The following is an 18528-nucleotide window of genomic DNA, read 5'->3' on the forward strand; positions in this document are numbered from 1 at the left end:
ACTAATTTCTCATTGAGGTTTACTTTGTACTTCAAGTCGCACATGTCTGCTCTAAAGTACTCAGATTATCCATGTACAAAATACCATAAATTGCTCTGAAAGGAGAAACGTGTTCATATATGCTTGACCCCTCAAAATTGTTGCTACAATATTTAGATCAGCTAGGTTGACATGACAGTACAAAAATTTCAGTTCAAAAATAATTAGTTAAAATGGGGAGGAAGACATGATAGAAATATGCACAGAGGGCGGGCCACAGTGGCTCAGCAGGCAGAGTTATCGTCTGCCGTGCCAGAGACCCGGGTTCAATTCCCAGTGCCTGCCCTTGCAAAAAAGAAAAAAAGAAACAAACAAAAAAAAGAAATATGCACAGAATCCATCAGGAGTCATTGATTCTCAAACATCATCTTCAAACATCAGGATGCTAAGAATCTCCTAAGAACTTTGCAGCAATGTGGACTCCTGGGTTCCACCCTTGAATTGCACGGGGTGGTTCTGATATGCATGTTATACTGATCTCATGATGAAAAAGAAAAAGCCTTGAAGAGCTTTATTGAAACCTGAAGTGAAAGGAAAAATGTGCCTCCTGTATACACTTATCAATGTATCCTCCATGTTTTGAACCAAGTGGAAATTTTCGAACTGATCGTATAGAAAGCCCCACGTTGCTCGACCTGTTCAAAGGCCAACGTTAAACCTCACAATCCCACCCTGCGAAAGACCTGATAGCGGAGTGAGCCTGGGGATGGCCAGCTGGATGGAAATGAATGTTCGAATTACACAATAATACAGGATTGTGAAATGAATAGTTTGTCTTTTGTTTAAAATGCTGATGTTTTGCCCAGCAGGGATATTTTGGCATTCACATTTAACTTTTTAAATTATTACATTAAATTGTTATTTGAGTAGCCGTGTTTCTTGAAGATGATTGAACAATGATATAGCTTTCACAATGAGACTCTGTGAATGTGAAAATCTTGTGTCTGATGCTCCTTTTAGCTACTATATCAACAGAAGAGTAGAACATATGGATTAAAAATAAATAATCGGGGGAACAAATGTTAAAATAAATTTAGTTTGAAATGCTAGTGGTAAATGAAAGCGAGGGGTAAGGGGTATGGTATGTATAATCTTTTTTTTTTTCTCTGTTATCGTTTTATTTCTTTTTCTGTTGTCTTTTTATTTCTTTTTCTAAATTGATGCAAATGTTCTAAGAAATGATGAATATGCAACTATGTGATGATATTAAGAATTACTGATTGTATATGTAGAATGAAATGATATCTTAATGTTTTGTTTGTTAATTTTTTTTAATTAATAAAAAAAGTTTTAAAAAATAAAAAATAAATTACTATTTGACATGGAACCTTGAGTAGGGCATGAGATTTTGTAGGTTTGTCCAGAGTGATTCTTTGATAAATCCCAGAGTGATTTGAACAGTGAATAAAAAAGTATTTGCAAAGTCCCCTTGGGGGAATCGTGAGAAAGGGGGAAAATTCAACTTCCCCAAGTGGAGAATTCTTGATATTCTCACAAGCATTGGGGACAAACAAAGCAATAGGCTGAGCCCCCAGTCTTGGGATTTGTTCATATGAAACTTAACCCTGCAAAGCATAGGCTAAGCCTACTTAAAATTAGGCCAAAGAGTCACCCCCAAGAGAACCTCTTCTGTTGCTCAGATGTGGCCTCTCTCTCTCAGCCGACACAGCAAGCAAACTCACTGCCCTCCCCCTCTCTACGTGGGACATGACTCCCAGGGGTGTGGACCTTCCTGGCAATGTTGGGACAGAAATCCTAGAATGAGCTGGGACTCAGCATCAAGGGATTGAGAAAATCTTCTTGATCAGAAGGGGGATGAGCGAAATGAGACAAAATAAATTGTCAATGGCTGAGAGATTCCAAACAGAGTCAAGAGGTTGTCCTGGAGGTTATTCTTACGCATTAAATAGATATCACCCATTTAGTTAAGGTGTAATGGAGAGGCTGGAGGGAACTGCCTGAAAACTGTGCTCCGGTGGCCATGTTTCTTGAAGATAATTGTATGATTATGGCTGTCGCAGAGTGACTGTGTGGTTGTGAGAGCCTTGTGTCTGATGCTCCTTTTGTCTACCTTATCGACAGACAAGTAAAACATAAGGATTAAGAATAAATAAATAATAGGGGGAACAAATGTTAAAATAAATTTAGTAGATTGAAATGTTAGTGATCAATGAAAGGGAGGGGTAAAGGGTATGGTATATATGAATTTTTTTTCTGTTTTCTTTTTATTTCTTTTTCTGATTGATGCAAATGTTCTAAGAAATGATCATGACGATGAATATACAACTATGTGATAAAAAAAGAATGTTCATATTGTATGTTGATTGGTTTCATTAATAAAAATTTTAAAAATAAAAATAAATAAATTAGTATTTGTCTTGACTGCTGAATTTTTTTACACCCCTTATTTTTTTTTCTTTTTTTATTGTAGTAAAATATACACAACATAAAACTTATCATTTTAACACTTTTTAAGTGCACAATTCAGTGGCATTAAGTACATAAGTGCAGTGGCTTTAAGTACACCAAGTTCATTCGCAATGTTGTTTAACCATCCCCACTATTTCAAGAACTTTCTCATCATCCCAAACAGAAACTCTGTACCCATTAAGCAATAACATCCCATTCCCCTCCTCCCAGCTTCTGGTAACCTCTAATCTACTTTCTGTCTCTGAATTTACCTATTCTAGATACTTCATATAAGTGGAGTCATAACATCCTTTTGTGCCTGGCTTATCCCACTTAGCAAGTTTTCTAAGCTCCTCCATGCTGTAGCATATATCAGAACTTCATTCCTTTTATTGCTGAAGAATATTCATTACATAACTATACCACAGTCTGTTTATCCGATCATCTGCCCATGGAACTTGGGTTGCATCCATCTTTTGGCTATTGTGAATAATGCTGCAATGAACGTTGGTAGAGGTGTGCTTTAAATTTTGTGCCTGAAGCGAGTGCCTCACTCACTGCTCTCTAATCCCAGGCTTGGTACTACATGTAGAATTTTGGGAAAGGGACACCTATAAACGAAAAACTTTGCTTATGACCTCAGCTCTGCCATTTGCAAGTTCCAAGGTCCTTATTCTAATAACGTCTTTTAGGGGTTCAAATGGGATATTGTAAGAAAGCACATATGAAATGACATTGTGTGGGCAGTGCGACGGTGGCTCAGTGGCAGAATTCTCTGAGACCCGAGTTCATTTCCCAGTGCCTGCCCATGTTAAATTAAAAAAAAAAAAAATGTTGTGCTATATGCACCAAAGGTAATAAAGTTTAGCAATAGCTTATCTTCAAGCTTGCTCTTTGAGCAGGGATTAGCAAATTCAGCTTGATCTGTGATCTCCTACATCAGCTGAGGTGGTGACCTTGAAGCTCACCAGGACAGCTACCACTCACCCACCTCTATCCAGCTCCCTGGCGCCAGCCTTGGAGCACATCTGCACTGCCTGTGGCCGTGACTACCACTTCTGCCTCTCCGAGAATGTAATCCCACGATCTCTCCATGTCCTTAAAAAGCTTTTATGACTAGGTGAGCTCAGCTGATCTATTTTAGCCCTGGTTTAACTGTTTCCAGACTATGGGCTTGTGCACAGGAAATAATGGGCTAACCCCCACTCCATTTTGAATTCACCATGTCATCATGTTTTCTGTGATAATTATTATACTTATGATTTTTTAAATATTTAGATATATAGTGGTTCTTAAAGTGTGGATCATGAAGTAGTAATTAAGAATCGTCCAAAACTTCTCTTGTAAGCATTAATTTGTTTCCTGTGTGATTAGGTAATTTATTGGTGACATCTCACTAGTATCTAAAAATAAATAAAAACGTTATTCTGGGTATTGTTTTTAACTTTCATTATTATATAGCATAACATACATACAAAGCAAAGAAAGAAAAAAGCAATCATTTTCAAAGCACTCTTCAACAAGTAGTTACAGGACAGATCCCAGAGTTTATCATGGGCTACCACATATCATCTCAGATTTTTTCTTCTAGCTGCTCCAGAACATTGGAAGCTAGAAGGAATGAATATTTTCTTATCATCACAATCGACTTCTTTTTTCTTTTTTGTGAAATATAATGTATATACAAAAAAGCAATACATTTCAAAGCACATCACAACAATTAGTTGTAGAACAGATTTCAGTGTTTGGTATAGGTTACAATTCCACAATTTTAGGTTTTTACTTCTAGCTGCTCTAAGACACTGGAGACAAAAAGAAATATCAATATAATGATTCAGCAATCAGACTTATTTGTTAAACCCTACCTTCTCTGTATCCACCATCACCTATGATCTTTCCATCCCACTCTTTAGGGGTATTTGGACTATGGCCATTCTAACTTTTTCATGTTGAAAGGGACTGTCAATAATATGGGGGTAGGGAGATGGAACTAGCTGATGTTCTGGAGAGGCTGGCCCCCACTAGGTTTCAGGACTTATCTGGTCGAGGGACACATCTGAGGTTTTAGGTTTCTGGAAAGTTACCCTAGTGCATGGAACCTTTGTAGAATATTATATAAGACCCTAAGTGTTCTTTACGATTGGCCGGAATGGTTTTGGTTGGGGGTTGGCAAGTTATGGTAGGTAGATAAGAGTGATCTCCAGAATAGCCTCTCAACTTGAACTCTCTCAGCCACTGATACTTCATTAATTACACTTCTTTTCCCCCTTTTGGTCAGGATGGTCATTTTATAATTTTTTTCTACTTGTCCTCATTTTTTTCTCTGTGCCTCTCTACTTATCGTTTTGAATTATTAAACATATTTTAAAATGTAATTTAATTTTTCTATCGGTTTTTTAGCTATACCTCTTTGCATTTGTTCATGTTTGCTCTGGGAATTACAAGGTACATCCACAACTTTTCATAGTCCATTTAGAGTTAATATTATACCATATAGGTCCATTTAACAATACCCTCCTATGACGGTTAGGTTTATGTATCAACCTGGCTGGTAATGGTTCCCAGTTGTCTGGTAAGGAAAGCTCTGATCTAACCATTATTGTGGGGACATTTCATAGACTTAAATCGTCAGTCAGTTGATTGCATCTGTGGTGATTAATCTATGATCAACTATGGAGATTGTCTTCAGCAATGAGAGACATTTGATCCAATCAATTGAAGGCTTTAGAAGGAGAATTCAGAAGACAATTTTCAGCAGGTCAGCATCTCCAGAGTATTCATCAAAGATCTTCATCGTAGTCTCCAGCCTATGGCCTGCCCTATGGAATTTGGATTTGCACAGTTGCACTTTTATAAAATCTCATATTTACAGATATCTCCTGTTGGTTCAGTTTCCCTAGAGAACTCTGACTAATACACCTCCTGTGCTGGTTGCTTCTACTCCATTTTTGTAGGTGCAGACCTTTTATGGACAGGACCTTTAGGTTGTTTCCATGGAGATGTGACCCCCCCCCCACCCCACCCAGTTCAGGGAGATCCTTAATCCTTTCCTGGAGCCCTTTGTAAGAAAGAGCCAGAGATGTTTAGAGGGAGAAAAATGTCCAGAAACATTTTGGAGAGAGCCAATACAGAAAGCAGACAGATGAAACCAAGCCAAGGACACAGAGGGAGAGAGATGCCCCGGAGATGCTGAGAAGAGACCCGCAGGGCGCAGAGAGCTCAGAGAGGTGTTCCTGGACAGGCGAGCAAGGACACACAGACACTCAGAGCGAAAGCCACTGGAAACAGAGGCAGAGAGCAATGAAGCCCAGGAGCAAGGGCCCTACAGATGCTGCCATGCTCCTTCCCAGGTTACAGAGGAACCTGGATACCAGCGGCCTTTCTTAAGAGTCAAGTTATCTCCCTCTTGATGCCTTAATTAGGATATTTTCACGGTCTTAGAATGGTAAATTTGTAACCTTTTTTTTTTGTAAAAACCAATCCATTTCTGGTATATTGCATTCTGACAGCTTTAGCAAACCAAAACACCTCCCCACATGACAATGTTATAATTTTGGCTTCAAATGGTAATACGTATTTGAAGAAATTAGAAGGAGAAAAATCCCAAATAGTTACCATTTCCAGTGCTCATCATTTTTTCCTGAAGATCTGGGTTTCCCTCTGGTATCATGTTCCTTCAGCCTGAAGGTTCTTTTACATTTCTTGTAGAGCACCTATGCTGGGAATGAATTCCTTATATGAAAATATCTTTATTTCATCTTTATTTATATAAGATATTTTTTGTTAGATATAGAATTCTGGGTTGGCAAATTTTTTTTTCAATTTTTATTTCAGCATTTCGAAGATGTTGTTCCAGTTCTTTTAGCTTCCTTAGCTTCTGATGAAACTGTGTGATCATTTGAAAGATTATCCATTTTGAATAATGTGTTGTTTTTCTCTGACTGCTTCCAAGATTTTCTCATGCCTATGCTTGTATTTCTTTATATTTATCCTGTTTGGGGCTCAGTGAACTTTGATTCTATAAATTTATATTTTTCACCAAATTTGAGAATTTTTCAGTCATTATTTATTTAAATGTTTTTTTCTGTCCCACTTTTTGTCTCTTTTCCTTGGGGGCTTCAATTACTTGTATGTTAGATCTTTGGATATTTTCTTACAACTTTTTTTTAAAAATTGGTCCTCATCTTCCATGCAAGAGACCCAGGTTTGTATCCTAAACCATGCACCACCACCCCCCCACCAAAAAAAATTCGTCTCTTTTTCTTCAGGTTAGATATATTCTATTAATACATCTTCAGGTTAACTGGCTTTTATCTCTGTTACCTCCATTCTCCTATTAATCCCCTCCATTGAATTTTTCAATTTCAGATATTGTATTTTCAATTCTAAAATTTCCTATTGAGAAAATTTCCAATGAGATTTGCTCTGTTTTCATTTATAACAAATATAATTCCCTTTACTTAATAGAGCATGGTTAAAATAGCTCCTTTAAGGTCCCTGTCTGAAAATTCCAACATCTGGGCCACCTCAGAGCTGGTCTCTGTTGATTACTCTTCCCAAGAATATGGATCATATTTTCCCAGTTCTTCATATGTTAGCAATTTTTGGATTATATCTTGGACTTCATGATGTCATTCTGTTATATTCTTCTGAAGAGTGTTGTTTTGTTTTAACTTGCAATTACCTTGGTTAGACTCAAATTGCAAATTCTGACTCACCTACATTAGCAGTAGTTCAGATCTCTGTTCCATTCTTTCAGCCTTATATGCAAGACACTCAGAGCCTGCACCACTTGTACATGGTACCAGAGTCAGCCTAAGAATTGGGTAAAATTGCTCCCTTCTCTGGCTCTCTCTGCTCTAAGATTCACCGGCCCCCTTCCTTCATTTTCTGGTGGTGTGGCTGCCTAGGGACCCGCACCCTGTTTCTTGAGGATGAAAGGAAGGCAGTCTTTCTATTAGAGCCAAAACCCCCCTCTACCAGACCAGGACTGCATCCTTTCCTCAGGACAAAGCAACAAAAAGTGGAAACTCCCTTTCCACAAGTTTGACTCTCCTCCAAAATCTGCCTACTTTTCTTCACTCTCCAGAGACTTCAAGTGATTGTTTTTTTATATTTTGTCCAGAATTTATAGTTGTTATCTATGGAAGTTTCCATCTGTTAGGAATTTACTCTGTCATAGTGGAAGTGGAATTCCCTCTCAGATGAGAATATCTAAAACACTGAAAAGAACTGTGACTGATTCATCCCAGAAATAATGCCCTGAGGAGATGGATTGCCAGATCCCCAGCAATACCTAGCCCTTCCCTTCTTGAAGTCTGCTTCTTCAGACTATCCACTGCTCATCTAAGCACTTTCATATTTTTTCCAGTATATTCCTGCTTTGATATCTAACCAGGGTGATTTTCTGTTGCGCATAACCAAAGATTATGCTAGGACAGTTATCCTCCCCACTAGACTTTGCACCCTTTGAGGCAGGTGCTGTGTCCTCTTTGCCTGGTGTCCCATGGCCCCTCAGCCTGACCACTTTCGATTGCACGCCGCAGACGCAGCCTCCCGCTGTGTGGGGGCGCTGAGAACATAACAGAAGTGGGTGACCAGACACTCGCCCTTGAGAATCCGCCATCTAGGTCAGGTGGCAAGATTAGAATTTATGAAATGATTAATGGCTAATATGTAACAGAATATGATTAAGTATCTATACTGGGGGCCTAAATCATGAGTCCGCAAGGACCCACCTGGAAGAATCAGAGTGGGTGGGAACCACATGGAAGAGTTTCTTGCAGAAGGAGATTTCTGAGGTGTGAGCACCCAGATGAGCAGAGGAAGATGCCCAGTTGAGAGTTGCAGGGCTGCAATTAGTCCCCCTACGGCAGGCCTTTGAAGAGTCATACTTTTTATATTTAATATGTTAACCAGAGGCTATTCAAACGGGGACTTGGTGGGGGCGGGGTGCATGGTTTGGGATTCAAACCCGGGTCTCTTGCATGGAAGGCGAGGACCGATTTTTTTTAAAAAGTTTAAGCATCAACATAAAGCTTGTCTGAGACAGGTAGAGAAAGGGTTACTCATCCAATGAAAAATACAGAATAAAATAAATAAATAAGTGAAAATAAATCATGGGCCTTCTCTGGCTCCCTCCCTGATAGCGGAATGTGGCCGCACCTCGGGACAAGCAGAAGAAACGCCTCTCGCCTGACATTCCTCTTCACTCCCGGGTTCCCAGGTTCCTACCTCTCCCCACCAAAGTCCAGTGTTGGCAGCTTGCTCTTCCCCTGCCAGTCCCTAATCTCCCACCAGGAACTGTCAATAATCGGTGTCCTACCTCTCCCACTAAGTGCTTTATCAGCTATCCTAGCCAATGATGAGACTGCCAGACTTGTTTGCTTTTTCCCTTTTCTTTTTCACTCATCAGCAAAAGAAAAAAAAGCATAAAGAAGGAAAGAAATAGGTACGCTTTTTAATCCTCCGGTTAGTTGATAACTCCCATTTTGGCTTAAACCAGTAGATTATATAATAGACAGTTAGCCTTCCTTCACAAGATGAGCTATACTTCATGCTGAGCATAAAGCATAGCATCTGAAAATCAACAAAACTAATAAAGCAGGGAACTCAGTTGATGTAACCTGCAGCATCAGGGTTCAGGTCTGCGGAGGTCAGAATCCATAATGTGACGTGACCACATTTAAAGTTGAAGTTTTTTTATGGCATGAGCCAGCTACATTCAGTGTTTTGTAAAACTGTGAAAAGAAAAGGGTACTCAGAATTGGGAAAAAATATATATTTATAAACTCTAGGAAATAGGGGCAGAGTTGGAGGGAAGATTGTGACTCAATGAGGAGACAGACATGAGAGAGACAGCCGAGGGAAAGCCAGGAGTGGGGAATAAAAAACTGCAAGATCAGGTAAGAATTAGAGCTCCCAGCAGCCTGGCTTTGCCACTGTACTGGGATCCCACAGAACTCCTGTCTTAACCCCTTCTTTACCAACAGTCTCCGGTTCAGTCTATTTATTTGAATAATGTTTAAAATGAGAAAAGGTTTTGCTTCAGCACAGCTAACTTAATACCCAAATACTATATAAAATAAAGCTTAGGTAAGAAGGCCATTTAAAGGAACTCTTAACCTTTCTTTTTACTCAGCCTCATTACAGAACGAGTGAGGAACGCCAGTGTTCTCTGTTCAAATATTTTGTTGTAAACATTTTAACTACAGACCAGTGAAAGTTTCTTATGAGCTTGTCCTCCCACGAACTACAAACACCCCAACTTTCTGGGAGGAAGCAGAACTGAGCCCTGGAGACAAGAAAGGCCTGCTTGAATTTTGTTTCTGAGAGCAGAGGTAGATATCTACATACCTGAGACAGAAGTAGAAGAGAGGAAGTGCCAGGGAGGAGCTCCCACTTTGGACTGAAGTTGTGTTGCCTGAGCAAACCGTCTCAGCCTGGGAACAGCCATCCTTCGAAGCAGCAGCAGGTACCTGAGGCGTTAGGAGGACGAACGCCCCGCGCCGGACAAAGTCTAAATGGTTCAGGGCTGGGGATGGGAGTGGAGGGCCACGCAGGCCAAAGTACGACAATCTACCCCAAGCTTTACCTAGACACACGAGGAAGGTCCATCTGTGATACACTAAACGAAGTGTACGCCAGAATTTTCCTGTATGAAATTATATGTGCTTTTTAAGAGTTCATGAAGGCCTTCAAGACTTTGTGCCTCATTTGGTTGTTACTGTGAATGCTAATCATGGCTGTACAGGAAATGTGGGAGCGCCTGTAAGTGGAGAATAGCAGCAAATGACAAGTTGTGATTCCATAATGCTCCTAATATTAGCCCAAAACTAGGGTCAGTGGAGTCATGTCTGTATGCAGCTAAGGTCTGTGTTATAAGAGAGGGAAATAGCAGAGAGTTAAGAGTCCAGGTCTGGAGTCAGATTGCAGGGCTTTGAATCGAGGCTGTGCCACTTACTGTGTGTTAGTCTTCTGAGAGTTAAATAACCTCTCTGTGCCTCCCTTTTCTCATGTTTAAGATGGAGATAATAACAACTGCTTCGTTAGGCTGCTATGAGGATTAATTGAGTAAATATATAAAATCCTCACACCAATGTTTGGTATGTCACGATGATAAGAAAAAGTTTGCTGTTACTATTATGGGAGAAGAGAGGGAAGAGAGTTGGATGATAGAACGGAACTGATGTTTTTGCAGTTTAGCCTTGAGAGAGATGGAGCCAAGTTAAAACAAGAAGGTTGAGTGAAAACAAAACAAAGCAAAACCAGAATAGAAGAAGTGATTTCTCTATGATGGAGTTGCTGTTTGTGATGCTGGGTCTAAGCCAAATAGGAAACCAGGGGAGGATGTTTAACTGGCACTGTTGTGCTATGGCAACCAGAGAGATATTTCATGTGGATCTGAAGCTAGAGATGCACTAAGACGAGAGGAGAGCTAGCCACAGGCTCTCCGGGGTAGGCATGGCGGCTCTCCCATTGGGCGGCAAGCTGCCCCTGGAGCAGCAGGAAAGAGGTGTTGTGATGACTTGAGAAAGGCTGGAACTAAAATTAGAGTAACTTTGTGCTACCACCTCTTAGAAAACCAGGCTGCGTTTCAGGTTCTTCACCAAAATTCCCCTTACCATGTTCCTATTTGAAGGCCAAAACACCCAGCTAGTCACCTAAAGGAAACACTTTCAATTCAATAAGGCAGGAAAGAGAGAAAATATAAGCAGTCTTTCCACACATGAGAAGATGCTCAAAGTAACTCACAATAAAAGAAATGAAAAATACAACTCTAATGAAGTATAACTTCTCATTTAATAGATTGTCAAAACACTGAAGCTCAACCATACATAATATTGGCAAAACTGTGCACAAAAAAGCCTCATCATACATTGCTAGTGTGAATGCCAAAGGCACATCCACTTTGGAAAGGATTTGGGCAATATTAAGCAAAAACATCTATATAACACAGACAATGGAATATTATTCAGCCATAAAATGGAATTATGTTCTAATATACATTACAACATGGATGGATCTTGAAAACATTGTGCTAAGTGAAATAAATCAGACAAAAAAGGATAAATATTTTACGATTAACCTATATGATACATCTAAAATAAGCAAATTCATACAGACATAGAGTAGTTTAGAGGTTACCAGGGGCTGGGGGGAAAGGGGAAGGGGGTATTATTGCTTAATGGGTACAAAGTTTCTGTCTGGGGCGATGAAAAATGTTTAATAATGGATGATGTTAATAATAGCAAAACTTTGTAAATGTAATTAATGTGACTGAATTGTAGACTTAAAAATGGTTAAAATGGCAAATTTTATGTTGTATATATGCTACTAAAATAAATATATATATATTTGCCTTTGGATATGGCAACTCCATTCCCAGAGATCTATCTCAAAGATACACTATAAAAAAAAATACCAAATGACAGATGTACGAGGTTATTCCTTGCTATACTATCTGCAGAGGATTGTATACAACCTAACTATCCATCAGTGGGGATTGGTTGAATAAACTGTGATATATCCATGCAATATAGTACTAAGCAGGAAATAAAAATCAATCCTATCAAAATCATAGCAAGTTATTTAGTGGATATTGACAAACTGATTCTAAAGTTTACATGGAAAGTACAAAAGACCCAGAATAGCCAGCACAATATTAAAGAAAAAGAAGAACCAAGCAAGGGGACTGACATCATCTGTGGTAGTTGGATTCAGTTGTCAGCTTGGCCAGGTGAAGGCACCTAGTTCTGTTGCTGTGGACCTGAGCCAATGGTATGTGAACCTCATCTGTTGCTGATTACATCTGCAGTCAGCTAGGAGGCACGCCTGCTGCAATGAATGATGTTTGACTTAATTGGCTGGTGCTTAAATGAGAGAGCTCAAGGTAGCACAGCCCAAGCAGCTCAGCATACCTCATCTCAGCACTCGCAGCTCAGCCCAGGCCTTTGGAGATACAGAAAGGAATCACCCTGGGGAAAGTTGTTGGAACCCAGAGGCCTGGAAAGAGGGCCAGCAGAGATCACCCTGTACCTTCCTACATAAGAAAGAACCTCAGTTGAAAGTGAGCTGTCTTTCCTCTAAAGAACTAATGAAATAAATCCCCTTTTATTAAAAGCCAATCCATCTCTGGTGTGTTGCATTCTGGCAGCTAGCAAACTAGAACATCATCCAACGTCAAGTCTTACTATATACTTACAATAATCAAGACAGAATAGTTTTGCTGAAAGAATAGGCAAGCAGATCAAAGAAACAGAATACAGAGCTCAGAAATAGAAAAATTAGATATTTGATGAAGGAGCAAAGGCAATTCAAATGCAGAAAGGATATTTTTTTCAACAAATGGTGTACAAACTGGACATTCAATGTGCAAAATATAAAACTGAACTCAGCTTGTACAATTTTCACAAAAATTAACTCAAAATGGACCACAGACTAAATGTAAAATACAAATTCATATGACATCTAGGAGAAAATGTGAGTGAAAATCTAGGTGAGTTTGGCTGTTTCAATGACTTAGATACAACACCAAAGGTAAGATCCATGAGAGAGAAAAAAATGATATATTTTACTCCATTAAAATTAAAAACTTCTGCTCTGTAAAAGACACTGCTAAGAAAATGAAAAGACAAGCCACAGACTAGGAGAAAATATTTATAAAAGACTTACCTGATAAAGGATTTGTTTCCAAAAGATACAAACAATTCTTAACACCCAACAATAAGGAAACAAACAACCTAATTTAAAAATGGCCCACCCCCTCTCTACGTGGGACATGACTCCCAAGGTTATAAACCTTCCTGGCAACATGGGACAGAAATCATAGAATGAGCTGGGACTCAGAATCGAGGGATTGAGAAAACCTTCTTGACCAAAAGAAGGAAGAGAGAAATGACACAAAATAAAGTGTCGATGGCTGAGAGATTTCAAACAGAGTTGACAGGTTATCCTGGAAGTTATTCTTACTCATTATATAGATAACACCTTTTTAGTTAAGGTATAATAGGGAGGCTGGAGGAAAGTGCCTGAAAATGAAGAACTATGTTCTAGTAACCATGTTTCTTGGAGATGATTGTATAATGATAAAGCTTTCGCGATGTGACTGTGTGATTATGAAAACCTTGTGTCTTGGAACAAGTTACCATAAATTGGGTGGCTTAAAACAATTGAAATCATCACTAGCATTTCAATCTACTAAATTTATTTTAACATTTTGTTTTAGTTTGCTAGCTGCCGGAATGCAATATACTAGAAACGGAATGGCTTTTAAATGGGAGAATTTAATAAGTTGCTAGTTTACAGTTCCAAGGTCGAGAAAATGTCCCAGTTAAAACAAGTCCACAGACCTGTCCAATTTAAGGCATCCAGGGAATGATACCTTGGTTCAAGAAGGCCAGAGATGTTCAACGTTTCTCTCTCAGCTGGAGGGGCACATGGTGAACATGGTGGTGTCTGCTGGCTTTCACGTGGCTCTACCAAAAGGGACTCTCTCCCCAAAATGTTTCCTCTTTTAAAGGATTCCAGTAAGCAACCACACCTTCAGTGGGTGGAGACACACCTCCATGGAAATCATCTAATCAAAAGTTACCACCCACAATTGGGTGGGTCACATCTTCATGGAAACAATCAAAATGCTCCCACCCAGCAATACTGAATGAGGATTAAAAGGCATGGCTTTTCTGGGGTCCACCAGAGATTCAGACCAACACACATTTGTTCCCCCTATTATTTATTTATTTTTAATCCCTATGTTTTACTCATCTGTCCATACCATAGATAAAAGGAGCATCAGACACAAAGTTTTCCAAGAAGGTTCAGAGAGATGCTTTCTTAAATCCACACATCTCAGATTCAAAAGTAGAACGAATTCTCAACCTACCTCTACAAATATATACTTATAAAATTCCTTTGTTGCCAAGCTGTAAGCATAAAGTTGACTTTCTTTCCATCATTACAGTTCTTGAAAAGATAAATAAGTAGGTTACTCTGGTCTCAAAGGCAATGGAATGAATTATGGATAACTCAATGGATAGAACCAAATAGATAAAAATGTAAATCCTCTGGGCCAAAAATAAACTAATTAATTGGAAACTCAAAAAACTAACTCTAGACTAGGGAAACTATTTATTAATAATATTAAAAATTATAGTCTTAATATCTAAAAAGTTCCTAGCATTCACTAAGAAAAGATAATTGTGCTTAGGATTCTACTGGGAAATTCTCAAACAGGTTATATAAATGGCTGGGAAATATTTGGGAAAAAATCCAATCTCATGAATTCAAAGATACGTAAAATAAAGCAACAATGAGATTCCATTTTCCACCTATCAAATTAGCAAGACGGAAAACATGAAACTACCTGTGACAGTGATGGCGCTGATGGGAGTAAATAGCACACTGGAAATCAGTTTAGCAATACCTAAGCGCCTTTGATGAAAGACAATTGCAAACTTCCCTTTTAATTTCCATAGATCCACTTATCCATCTTTAAAAGTTAAACCAATACAAAGATGTCTATATCAAGCGAAGTTTTAATTATTATAAATACAAAAATGTTCATATAGGGTCTATTGGGTGCATTTTGTAAGAGACTCGATTTTTAATATACTTTGTGAGTGTATCTGACCGGAACCCAGCCATTCATTTACCTTTAAACTTACAGGTTTCTTTTTCCTTTTTTCTTCTCCATGTGAGGAACAGGGAACAAAGTTGTGATGGTAATATGTTGCATTCACCAGTGAATTTATCTCTTTGCTATGGGTCATAAATGAAAGTCACATCAGTTGAAACTGGCATCTGATTTAGAGTACTGATTCCTCTCACCGCCACTCCCACCCCCAAGTCATTTACTTCCAAAATTTCACTGTCTGCTAAAGAAATTAGTTGGCAAACTACCAAGAGGAACTATATTTCACTAAATGAAACTCCCGAAATGCACCATTTGTGGGTTTTTAAAAATTTGTTTTTTTTTGCTCTACCAGCAACTTTTATGAGAAACTGCATTACCTGCATTGTAGAGCATAAGACAATTCCAGAAGAGGGTCATGCCTGTTCTAGAAGGTGAACAACTGTTCCAGAAGCTGCAGCCACTTTCGATACAACATACAAAGGATGGGAAAACAAGGAAATGAAGGGACTTCTGAACAAAGGATCCAATTTTGTTTCTGAAACTTCCAGAAGGAATTGGTTTGATGTTGAGTGATACACCAGGTACCATTGGTGTAAAAACATAAGAAAAGGCTGCTCCAGCATGAAAACATAGAATTGGAGGCAAAGGTGTTAATAAGAGCTGTTCAAGAAAGAATAAGGAGGATGGAGGTCAGTGAAAAACATAGTGGGCAATCAAAATTCTCCCAGCTGGTTGGAGGGGACTTTGCTGCAAGATTCCTTAATGAAAGAAATCCCACTGACCTGCTGGATAGAAAGAAGCCTAGATGGTGGGAAATCAGAAAATTTTATTAAACTAGGAAATGGAGATGCTGGTAAGAGTAGCCCATGTATTTATATCCCAGCACAACAACTGACAGATTGCCAATTGCCATTTACCAGTCTGAGGTGTGTGGTCAGGAAGGGTAGCTGGCCGGGTTTAATCTCAAAGGTAGGTATATCTTGCCGTTGAGGGTAAGGGATAGTTTGTATATATCATGGCCTCAGCAATGTTCTCCTTGTTAACAGGTAAATAAATGAAGAAGGAAGAAGAAAGAAGTGGAAGAGGAAGAAGAAGAAAGAAGAATGGAAAAAGTAGAAATTCTCATTTCATAGAGACTAAGAATGAAAGATGAATGAAAGATGACGACTAATGCTTATAGACATGATCACATTTCCTGCAACCCCAAAGTGACATTATTCCCATTTTACAGGTGAAGAAGGCACAAAGCGAAAGAGCTGGCCTAGAACTCTGTCTAGCTGGCCACAATAATTCCCCCTCCTCTCCATGGTACCTATGATAATTTCCAAGTCGGCGAAGAGGACATCTGTTAGCTATGGTTCGGTCAGCCATTGGAAACGTGTAAAGGGAAATCAGCATGTGGGACATTACTTGCAGGAGTGTTGCTGTAACAGTTAAATTTCACCTTTGGGAAAGAGATAATGAAGGGCACGGAAAAGCTTTTAACTCCTTTACATCAATCCTGAAAACACAGGAATGGAAATTACAACTGGTCAGGATGACACACTAAGAGACTTGGCCTTTAAAAAATAACTGGATTAGTTTATCCTGGAAATGAAAAGCTGAAAAGAGATGTAGTCTTATATGATACAAAAATTATACTGTAGGGACCTGCTGATATTTTAAATCATCACCAAAAAAAGAAAAGAAAAAAACAAGGAGGAGGAATGATGATTTCAAGCCCAGTACGGGTGTTTACAACCACTGTAAGAGATGAACTGTAAATACTTGCCTTGGAATTTTCTTCTCTGGATGCCTCTCACCTCTTAGAATTGGCTTAGTGTGGTCTTGTCTGTAAGCAGAGGTTTATGGGCTGAGCTATTTATTTGGTGCTGATTAGTACATTAGAGCTAAAAAGAACTAGACATGATGTAATGTAGCGTCACCCTCCTCATTTTACAGAGGACAATAATACGGTCCAAACTTTCCTCACTCCTAAGACTCCTTAAATTAGGCATCAGTCACTTGGTCCCTTTGTCATTTCACCACCGGAAGGGGCAGTCAGGGACTCTGCTAAAATCATCTTCAGACCATAGCTGCATCTAAAAGACCCTTAACTTCTGGCTTCAAGTCCTTTATTTCATCCATTGCCTCATCCCTGTTTCTATCCCTGAATCTTTTTAAAAGTGAAAAATGTAGTGTCCTCTTAGCTGGTTAAGGTAGAAATGAGGCAAATAAAACTGAGAAGAGCAAATAAACTGATTTTTAATTTATTTTTACAAAAAATGCTAAAGTACTTTTACATGTAGTATCTCATTTTATTCTGTTCTTCTTCATTGCAGTGAGGGATAAATCCATAGGGTTATTGCTCTACAAGTTTGAAACAGTCCATGACACAAGGTGGAAAACAGCAACTCAAAGCATGTCATTGCAGTCAACCCATGGAGAGGCCTTATCAAAAGCACAGAAGGAAAAGAGGCTCCCAGCTGAGTTCTCTGGGGCTGCCCTGTGTGTTGGGCTGCCCATGGCACACTAGAGAAGGAATCTGTTGCCAGGTTAGACCAAACAGGAGAAGGAAGGGTTTACTCCGTATGCAGGTATTTATAACCTATTGCAATGTTGTTTGATAGCAACAAAAAAACATAATTATTTCAATGTTGCCATAAGTGAGGTCAGATCAGAAATATCAGCAATTCCCTTGTAAATTGTGTGTTAAACCTGCTATTTCTGTAGTGCAGGATTGGGAAGCTTTTTACCATGGTTATTTATCCCCATCAGAGGGGAACCTCTATAAATGAATGATTAGGGAAAGCAGCTGAAGAGTATGGCAAATAGTTGATGAGCTCTACAATAGTCATTCATTTATTTATTAACAATCATTTTCTAGGGCCAGTGAGGGTTACCTCGCTTTGTCCATGCAGGAACCCTCTGAAGCATGAATTGGTCCCACTTGTAGGCTGCGTGCCAGGCGCAGAGGGGAAGGCAGCGCTTCGTGTAGACTTGGCTCCACTTTGCCCGTTGCACCACCTGCAGAAGTTAGCCTCCCTGAGCTTCAGTTTTCACATTTCTAAAATGAGCCCAGTAATAACATGCCCTTACTCGGGCTGTGATGAGGATGGAATGAGATGAAGTGGTTGAGCCATTTAGCCCTATGTCTGTCAGAAAGTTGGCCTTCAATATATTTCACCCATAATATATACAGTTGATTCTCATTATTCATGGATTCTGTATTTGCTAATTTGCCTACTCCCCAAAATTTACTTATAACCCCCAAATCAATACACACAATGCTTTTACAAAAAAAAAAAAAAAAATTGAACTGCCCAATGCACACGCTCCCAGCTGAAGTTGAACAAGGCAACTCTCTGCCTTTTTGTTTCAGCTCAGACTATAAACAAGCTTCTTTTCACAGTTTAGCCAGTGCCACATTTCCCACATTTTTGTGCTTTTTGTTGGGGATTTTGCTG

General features: G+C 39.1%; 1 long non-coding RNA gene across 1 annotated transcript; it reads right to left on the reverse strand.

The window, feature by feature from the left end:
* Window positions 1-353: 353 nt before the first annotated feature.
* Window positions 354-9948, reverse strand: LOC143652476 (uncharacterized). The gene is made up of 3 exons (XR_013160710.1): window positions 9805-9948; window positions 6064-6166; window positions 354-5267 (listed from the first exon to the last, which is right to left on the reverse strand). It is a non-coding gene; the product is annotated as an uncharacterized LOC143652476 (long non-coding RNA).
* Window positions 9949-18528: the final 8580 nt, after the last annotated feature.

Source organism: Tamandua tetradactyla, chromosome 12, assembly GCF_023851605.1.
Source record: "Tamandua tetradactyla isolate mTamTet1 chromosome 12, mTamTet1.pri, whole genome shotgun sequence".
Classification (NCBI taxonomy): Eukaryota; Metazoa; Chordata; class Mammalia; order Pilosa; family Myrmecophagidae; genus Tamandua; species Tamandua tetradactyla.